Here is a 10,143-nt window from a genome sequence, read left to right on the forward strand (position 1 = left end):
TATATATATATATATATATATATATATATATATATATATATATATATATATATATATCCCTATCTAATAAAGCAAACTAAGATGCCACGTGTCCCTTCAAAAAACCTTATTTCATCCAATGTTAAATACCTTTTTTGCCCTTCATTGATATCACCTTCTATAATCACGTCCTATAGCTGTCGAGGTTAAAACAAATCTTCAACTAACATCCGATTTTTATGGTATATAATTTCTATTTGAATTTAATGTGATATCATTTGAAATAAATACTCAATTCACTCCTTTAATTTCGTATTAAATGCCTTTTACCTATCATCATATACAATATACAATCCCTAATTAGGAACGTATAAGATATTATATAAATTGCAATTAAGTTGATTTAGACAATAACCCAATCAATTCCATGAATTCACGAGAAATCAGCAAGTCATTGTCTCCAATTTTGAAAGGGATTGCTATATACATGCCTCTAAATACTCCATATGTACTCAACGACTCGTGATTCTTTTTATTGTTGATTTCAAAATTCAAAATTGAGGTTAGTATATGTATCTTTCTTCTTCCAATTTACAGACGAATTCTACAAACCATTGATGAAATCTTTTTTTTTATTAATGTGTATGTACGTCTGTGTATGAATTTATTTTTTGGATTTTATATATTCATGGTTTTTTCATGATTTCAATTTTTATGTAAACAATGAAAGGTTTCCAATAGAGAAACCAAGTTGTGCCCTTCTAATTACTGCTCAATTTGTAGTTATGGTTGCTCAATTTGTAGTTAGAGATGTGTTACGTTATCTTGAAAATCTTCTTTTGCCTACCACTTGCTTGATGGAATGCATAAGAGAATAATATCCTGTTAATTTATTGGATGGTTTAAATTATTCTAAAGTAGATATATGTGGTTTTAATTTAATTACAATCAATCTCATTCAGGTGATGTGTTGATTCCAACAAAGGGTTGAAAGATGTTAAATATGTTAATGGATGTCGCCATGAAATGGACATTAGTTTGAAAGAAATGGCAACTTTGGCAACAATCATTAAGACTGTTCTGAATTAACCTCATTCAACTTACGGGCAATGGATTAGAGTTCTGTTACTTGATCAAGAACGAAGAGGTTCTATTAGATATGGCTCTTAAATGTTGGAGCCTGTTAGATAGGACCCTATTCTGATAATCATATTTTGTTGAAATTTCCAGGTATTTAGACTAAACATGGATCATAACCCAAACCTTGAACTTTGAAGGACATGCTTTTTGAAGCCTTGTGGATACAAAAGGTAATATTGTGGATACAAAAGGTAATATGGTGAATTGGTGATGTTATGCTACAAAAACGAGTCTCTAACTCGTGAAGGTACACTTGAAAAGATCTAATACAATGCTATTATGAACAAGCTGACTATTTTTCAGTTAAGTTTTCTTCTTGCTTGTTGAAAGTTCATCTGCTCACTGATTGACTGCTAAAAGATAATTTTTGTTCTTAGAATCACCAACGGGCTTTGCATTTTGAGTTTCGGTGTCTTGATTGTTTGAATTGTTAATTTATTTTGATAATTTGTGAATAGGGCATTTGATTAGTGGGTTTAGATATGTAATTTTATTCATCTGTCCATTGTTTGAATTGCTAATTTTGTTATCTTGGATTTGGCAACAACATCATCAGTTTCGGAAAGACTGATATTTCATATCAATACAAAATGAAGCAAATGACCACAAAAGTTTATGTTATGCATGCCGATTAATAATTCACACTCACTTGAATACATCTAACGTTGTTACATTATATTAACTATAAATGGACGTTCATTTTTAAGCTTATTTAATTTTTGTTCACAATAGAACTCTTCAAATGTTCGAATGCAAATACAAAATTAAAATATGAGTTTGATTTTTTTTGGTTTGTGGGTATGCAATAATTTTTTTAGTAATCATTCACATCATTAATTTATTTAAACATATTTTATTATAACCTTTTGTTTTTGTCTAAATAAAACTTATATATTATTAGTTTAATAAATTTTTATAAATCTTTTACCCGTGGTTTTCACGGGTTGTAACCTAGTGTATATATATATATATATATATATATATATATATATATATATATATATATATATATATATATATATAATCGGGTATTAAACTGGGGATAATGTAATACCCATACCCGCCCCGTCCCCATTTCGGGTATGAAGTTTAACCTCCATCCTCGCTCCGTTACCCGTCAAGACGGGGAATCCCCGCCCCGTTAGGGTCGGGTTCCCGCGAGTACCCGAATATGCGGGTCTAATTTGCATCCCTACACCCACCAACAGCCTCACTACTTTAAATCGAATGTTCATTTGACCATAAAGTCAACTGAATCGAATGTTCTTATTTTGACAGTGTTCACTTTTTCTGCTAAGGTCACTTATCACTATATCACTAGACGAACATGATCAACTACACAAAGTCATTGATCCGGCCGACGACACCTCCGCCTCCGGTCTCTAGTCGACGATACCAATGAAGCCTCCTCCTCCGGTCGCTTCCACCTCCCCCTTTTTTCACGTTGTTTACAGGTATGATTGGCCAATGGGTGTAGTTGATTGATTCGTTGATTAAGTGGTGTGGAGATGACAATGTCTTTCTTTGTGTACGGCATATTGCTTCATAGATTTAGTCTATATCGATAGTGAAGCAATCAAGTCATTTCAACCTTCAGTATTTTAATTCTCAATTGAGATGCTCTTGAAGATAACCATAGTTGTAGGTAGATATTCTTTCATCCTGGTTTGTTTGCATATGATTGAATGCTTTATATATGTTTTTAGGTTCTTTCTATTCTAGAGTTTGAGTTTATCTGCAAATATGTCAAATAATGTATTTAGAAGAACATATATCTGAGTTAAAGCTTTACAATTCACTTCAAAATGTTTAAGTTAATTAGAAATAAGCCTTTTTGTATCTATAATCTAACATACTTTAGGAGGTCCAACTTCAGCTTCATAGATAGGAATGTCATTGTTGCTAATGATCATAAAGCAAGTTGTACTAGCCATTTTGATCCGGTATACATTTGTCGATCAACTAAATTTATTTATTGATTTGCATCAAGAAATTGAAGTGTTACCTATGAAGTAAAGCAACCAAATTCCCATACCTTATTACTTCATTAGGCAAATAATCAATTTCAAAACATCAAACTACAAACTCAAAATCAGACCTCCAACAGAAACTTGGGCCATTATGTTGGTATTCTACTTTCCAGTTTCCAATTCCTATCATGATTCAAGCTTTTAACCCCATTTACTTAAAGAAACAACTACTTAAATGTGCTCTCTAAACCTCTAACTAGGAGTGAGCATGGATCAGTTTTGACCTAAAACCGAACCAAACCCGATAGTATCGGTTTTTAAATACTTAAAACCAAACCCTAAACCCAATCCGACAGATTCGGTTTCGGGTTTAAACCCAAACCCATTCCACACCAAACTTTTAAGAATTGGTAGCTTGGTATTCCCCTTATATAGGAGATGAAGATGGCGTAATTTTTATATGAGGTCGATGTGGGACAAGAATGGATTTGGAGATGAAAATGGCGTAAGTTTTATATGAGGTCGATGTGGGACAAGTTCTGAACTTAAAGAAAAAATTTAGAATGGATTTGGTTTAAAGCTTGGTGAACAGAACAAAATAAATAACACATAAACGACGAGATTCGAAATTGTGTGCTTTACATGTTACGTCTAGCACCTTAACCAGCTGGAGTAGTTCATGATTTTGTTTAATTTTCCCTTGAGTAATATATAATATCTATATAATACGTATTTTTTTATAAATAATTATATAATCCGGTTCGGTTCGGTTTCTATCGCCGAAACCGACCCATTATTGCGGTTTTCAAAAAACATAAATCCAAACCGCCGTTTCTATTTCGGTTTCGGTTTTGTCGGTTTTTCGGTTTTTTGGTTCGGTTTTGCTCACCCCTACCTCTAACCACTTGAAATTATGTTCTTCTGCTAGAATTAAGACATTGTTACATCTTAATTTCATTATGATTACAAATTTCTCGTTTTGGTTCATTGGAAACATATTAGCTCTCTTTAATGATCTTACTTATTGGTGCTTAATTGCAGCCGGATGTGCTACAAGAAGAGCATGATGTCGTTATAGATACGATGATTCCATCCTTTTGGTTTCTTTATTAATCCCAATTATATAAAAATATTAGTATAACAACATAAAGACAATTGTAGGATTATACTTACTTGTATTTCAAATTCGTCATGTAGAAGAAAAACGTGAGGAAGCAGAGGCCAGGGCCAAGGGAGTTGGAGAAACTGGTTTAAAATCACTGTTATTCAGAAATAGTGTTACCAAATAGTTATATTAGGGGTGTGCGTGGTGCGGTTTTAAGTAAAAACCGTAAACCGCACCGCATATGCGGTTTGAGTATTTTGGAGACCGCAAACCGCACTGCAAAAGTTGTAAACCGCGTAATGCGGTGTGGTTTGGTGCGGACGGTTGGTTTGGTTTGTATGCGGTTTGACGAGTTAGTCTACTTTATAACTTTTTGTTGTTGTCATTTAAGTATTTTTAAATTTTATTAAAGATATAGTATATTATAAAGAGAAAATGACAGATTTAGCCAATTACACTAATTACATTATAAATTTAGCAAAAAAAAATTGAAATTACAAATTTGGCCACTCATTTCGCAGATGGAATAGCCCTATCTGCGATTTGGGCTTTCCATCTGCAAATGTACAAGCGGCTAAAGAACAGTTGTGCATAGCTGCTTGTACATTCGCAAATAGAAAAGTCCATCTGCGAATTGGTCTTCCATCTGCGATTTTCTCTCGAATTTCCTATATAAGTTTTTTTTTCTTCATTTTTCACTCTTCATTACAGAAACTCTCTCTCTCTCTCTCTCTCTCTCTCTCTCTCTCTCTCTCTCTCTCTCTCTCTCTCTCTCTCTCTCTCTCTCTCTCTGATTCCTTTTGGCGATTTTTTGAAGAAAATGGAGGATTAATTTAACAATCCCGCAAATATGGTTAGATTTTAACTCTTTTAATGTTTTAATTAACCTTTATTTAGTATATGCCTTTATTATTTTATTATTTATTGTATTAGTTAGTTTAAAAAAAAAAAAGAAATTATAATGTTTGTGAAAGGGTAATTTTGTTGTATTTGATAGTTTTAATATTTGTTATTAGTAAACTTGAAGTTTAAATGCTATTTTGTTAGTGGTTGTATGAATGTACAAGTAGAGACTGCGTAGAGTGTGCATCGGGTGGTTGTACATTTAGTAAAATGGTTAGAATATGCTCATTTTTTAAGTTATTAGTTAAATAAATTGTTAGAATAATGTTTACAATATTTTATTTGTCGTTTGTATAGTTGTTGTATAACTTGAGAAATTGTATATTGTTATCGTGTAATTGTTTTTATAAATTGAAAAACGGTTAATTACAGTATGTGTACAATAGTCGTTTGTATATATATTTGTCGTATAAGTTGAAACGACTATTGTACACATACTGTAATTTAACTTCAAACAATTTTCAAACGATACTACAAAAAATTTTATACTTCAAAAGCAAACAATTTCAAACGATACTATAAAAAATTTTAAATTACAGGACATGTGCTAAGTTTGGAGTAGTAGTACCCTTGGTACCCTTCGAAAGTTTCTTTCTCTTCTTCCCTCTACCTTTCCCGATTGCCAGGACAGGTGCTGAGTTTGGAGTAGTAGTAGCAGGAGTGGTCACAACCGACTTACCTTTAAGACCTGATTATGCGGTCTTTAGGAGTCCCTGAAGTTTGCTAAGTGTAACTTCCTCCTTATTCATGTGGTATGTCATGCGGAAATGATCATAACACGAAGGTAAGGAGTGCAAAATAATATCTATTGCTAACTCCTCAGGGAAGTTCACATTCAACTTCATCAATCGATCCACATACCTTTGCATTTTCTACATGTGGCTTGTGATGGGTTCGCCATCTTTCATTCGAGTTGCGATCATAGAGGAGATGATTTCATATCGCTCTTGACGAGCACTCTGATGGTAGCGGTCCAACAAATCCTGGTGCATCTCAAAAGGATAGTAGTCCTCATAGGACTTTTGGAGCTCGACTGTCATGGTGGCCATCATGATGCATGCCACTTTGGTTGCATCTTTTTCATGTGCCTCATATTCAGCAAACTCCTCAGGAGTAGCTGTTGACTCAGGCTCCTTAAGCTCCTTGTCAAGAACATATTCCTTGTTCTCGTAACGAGTGACCATCCTGATGTTTCTGATCCAGTCAGTAAAGTTGGATCCATCAAAGATGACTCTCCCACAAAGGTTCATGAGAGAGAAGGAGCCAGTAGGGTTTGAGCCAGGAGTAACATTGTTGGAAGACATCTGAAAAGAAGAAAGTAAGTTTAGTTTAGATATAGAGATAGTCCTTAATAAAACACCCAAATGTAATATTAAGGCTAGGATCCAATCACAATATATTATAACCTAGAAGAGGGATGTCGTAATCCAAGTTATAACATATTTGAAAGGTAGGTGAATGACGATTCACCAATTTCCACCATGAAAACGAAATATAAATTATTAGGTTTTATTTGGCTTTTAGAAATTCCTAGATTCTTTGAGATTCATTGAACTTTTCAATGGCATGTTTCAATCTCGAGTGTGCCCTTCATGTTTTGTGACTGGGATACCGAGGATCACAAAACAAGGTGTGAAGTGTGACATCCCCAAAATCTCGGCCAGAAAAGACCGATTTTCATTTATGCTTTTTAAAATATTTTCAGAGTAGATCCTTTTGATTTGAAAGAGTTGCGGAATTTGTTCCCAAAAACAAAACATGATAAAACAATGTTTACCAAAGCATTTCATAAAAGAAATGTATTTTCATTAAAATCAAAACTCGGGGTGTCATGTTCCGATACAGACCAATAAGCATAAACGATAACATTACAAGTCTTTCAACAAATATAAACATATACATACTTGTAAACAAAACAATCGATGGTTCATCCATCTCATGCCCTTGCGCCACTTCCTATAATACAAATAAAACTGAGTGGGTCAGGCTTGGGAGCCTGGTGAGCATATAGGGTTTTCAACCCACAATAAATAATCATATTTAATTTTCACCAACCAACAATAACCCAATTACCCATTCCCGTTATTCTCACTTTAATGTCCCTAAGACAACTAACATAAGGGACCTAGTCTAAGAATATTTCATTGTGGCGACAACACATGCTTCGGGGGTACCTCAGCAATATAAGTCAAATAAGGCAACCATGAGGGGGATGGAGTACAGCGAATGAACACCCAAGTTCATTAACACCTACAGGTGGCGAACCTGATAATGTTCCACAAGACTGTCTAGAATAGCCCGTGGTCGTCATCTAAACTCCGCTAGATGACTAAATCAAACAACAACGAGGCCTCTCATCTATTTATTACACACCAACTATCTACCCATGTTCTACCCAACATATTAGTAGATAAAATATACATTTGTATACATAGTTTAAAAACCTGTATAGCATGCTTTAATCAACACATATTTCACATAACAGATGAGGCACACACACACATAACACTTATCTCATAGAGAATAAATCATATCTATGAGTTAGAAGAAAGTGAATACACATTCACACACATAACCACAAAATTATACACATAATACATATTCCGTATAAAATACAACATTAGCTTTACTGGGGTGGTAAAGTATCTCGCAGTCATAGTCTTTAAGTAATTCTAGCCAGCGTCGTTGCCTCATATTCAATTCCTTCTAATTAAAGAGATATTGGAGACTCTTATGATCAGTAAAAAGTTTGCACTTCGTGCCATAGAGGTAATGCCTCCATATTTTCAGAGCGAAAACTACCGCTGCCAACTCCAAATCATGAGTCGGGTAATTCTTTTCATGCTCCTTCAGCTGTCGAGACGCATATGCTATCACCTTTTCTCTTTGGGTCAAAACACAACCCAATCCAACACCAGACGCATCGCTATAAACAGCGAAGTCTTCAACTCCATCGGGTAGAGAAAGTATCGGTGCCTCGCATAGATTCTTCTTTAGCTTCTCGAATGCTTCTTTATGCTTATCACTCCAAGCATAAGTAGATCCTTTGTGTGTCAAAGCTGTCAATGGAGTAGCAATCGAAGAAAAGCCTTAGATAAACCTTCGGTAATATCCGGCTAATCCTAAAAAGCTTCAAATCTCTGTGGGACTTTTCAGTTGTTCCCACTTCATTACAGCTTCAATCTTTGCTGGATCAACCATTATCCCTTCTTGGTTGACCACGTGACCCAAGAATTGGACTTCACGAATCCAAAAATCACATTTGGAGAACTTCGCATACAACTTCTCCTTCTTCAAAACTTCTAACACTTCTCGCAAGTGTCTGCCATGCTCCTCCTGGCCTTTCGAGTAAATCAGAATGTCGTCTATGAACACTATCACAGATTTATCAAGGAACGGATTACAAACCCTATTCATTAAATCCATGAATGCTGTGGGAGCATTGGTCAGTCCAAACGACATAACCAAGAACTCGTAGTGTCCATATCTAGTTCTGAATGCAGTCTTCTCGATATCTTGCTCTCTTACTTTTAGCTGATGATATCCTGACCTAAGATCGATCTTCGAGAAATAGCTCGAACCTTGCAATTGATCAAATAGGTCATCAATCCTCGGCAACAGATATCTATTCTTTATTGTTTCCTTGTTCAGCTCTCTGTAATCGATGCACATTCTCATACTTCCATCTTTCTTCTTCACAAATAACACCGGAGCTCCCCAGGGTGATGAACTAGGTCTAATGAAACCTTTGTCCAACAACTCTTGAAGTTGCATCATCAGCTCCTTCATCTCCTTCGGTGCTAATCGATAAGGTGCTTTTGCTATTGGTGTGGTTCCTGGTAACAAGTCAATTCTGAACTCCACTTGTCTATCAGGTGGTAATCCAAGAAGATCTTCGGGAAATACTTCCGGATAATCACACACCACTAGAATGCTCTGCATCACCTTCTTTTCCTTCTTAGCATCAATCACGAATGTTAAATATGATGTACATCCCTTGGTCAAACACTTTCTAGCTTTCATTAGGGAAATGATTCTAGAATTCACTCTGCGTTTGTCCCCATACACCATAAACGAATCTTTTCTAGGCGGGTTCACTTTAACTATCTTCTTCTTGCATAAAATTTCAGCATCATTGGCGCTAAGCCAATCCATTCCCAACACGATGTCGAAACCATTAAGTTCAATAGGCAATAATTCATCGTGAAACTTATTCCCATTAAGGTCGATTAAGATGTTTTTCATGCGACGGCTAACAGGTACAAACTTGCCACTAGCAACTTCGACTAATAAAGAATTATCTAGTCTATCAACAGGCGAAGCTAGCTTTCTACCAAACTCATGCGAAATAAAGGAGTATTTGGCTCCAGAATCAAACAAAATTTGAGCAGGTAATTCGTTAACGAGAAAGGTACCTGAAGCGACATCAGCTTCATCTTTCGCAGCCTCAAGTGTCATCTGGAAGGCTCTCGCCTTCGGCTTTGGTGGAATGTTGGGCCTAGCTGCCTCCTTCTTCTTCGGACAGTCTTTCAAAATGTGCCCCTCTTCATTGCAACCAAAACACATCCTTTTGTTGTTCGGACATTCATTGGCAAAATGTCCATCCTTTCCACACTTGTAGCAGGTTACATCCTCGCTACATTTCCCAAAGTGATTTTTCTTACACTTATCACACCACTTCGCTTCGCCTCCTTTCCCTCCAAACTTTTTCGAATCAAATTTCAAAAATTTGCCTTTCTTATCGGAACCAGATGTTCCATCAAACTTCCTCTTCTCACCAACATCAACCTTGTCGGTGGTTCTCCCCTTAATCTTGTTCTCAACAGACTTGGCAGCCCAGATAGCTGCCTCTAGAGTATGTGCCTGACGTACTGGCACCTCGTACTCCCATGGGAGTCCCTTCGCATACCGGTCCACCTTTATCAGCTCATCTGGAACGATGCGCAAAGCAAACTCCAGCTTATCGGTGAAGTTATTGGTGTATTCATCAATTGACATGCTGACTTTCGTCAATGTCAGAAACTTGTTCTCTAGTTCCAACAGATT

General features: G+C 35.7%; 1 long non-coding RNA gene across 1 annotated transcript; it reads left to right on the forward strand.

Moving 5' to 3' along the window:
• The first annotated feature begins 275 nt into the window (after window positions 1-275).
• Window positions 276-1,935, forward strand: LOC145012843 (uncharacterized). The gene is made up of 3 exons (XR_013664690.1): window positions 276-541; window positions 942-1,126; window positions 1,210-1,935. It is a non-coding gene; the product is annotated as an uncharacterized LOC145012843 (long non-coding RNA).
• The last annotated feature ends 8,208 nt before the right edge of the window (window positions 1,936-10,143 follow it).

The sequence above is a fragment of the Lactuca saligna genome, chromosome 8, assembly GCF_052625555.1.
Source record: "Lactuca saligna cultivar CGN05327 chromosome 8, ASM5262555v1, whole genome shotgun sequence".
NCBI classification, from domain to species: domain Eukaryota; kingdom Viridiplantae; phylum Streptophyta; class Magnoliopsida; order Asterales; family Asteraceae; genus Lactuca; species Lactuca saligna.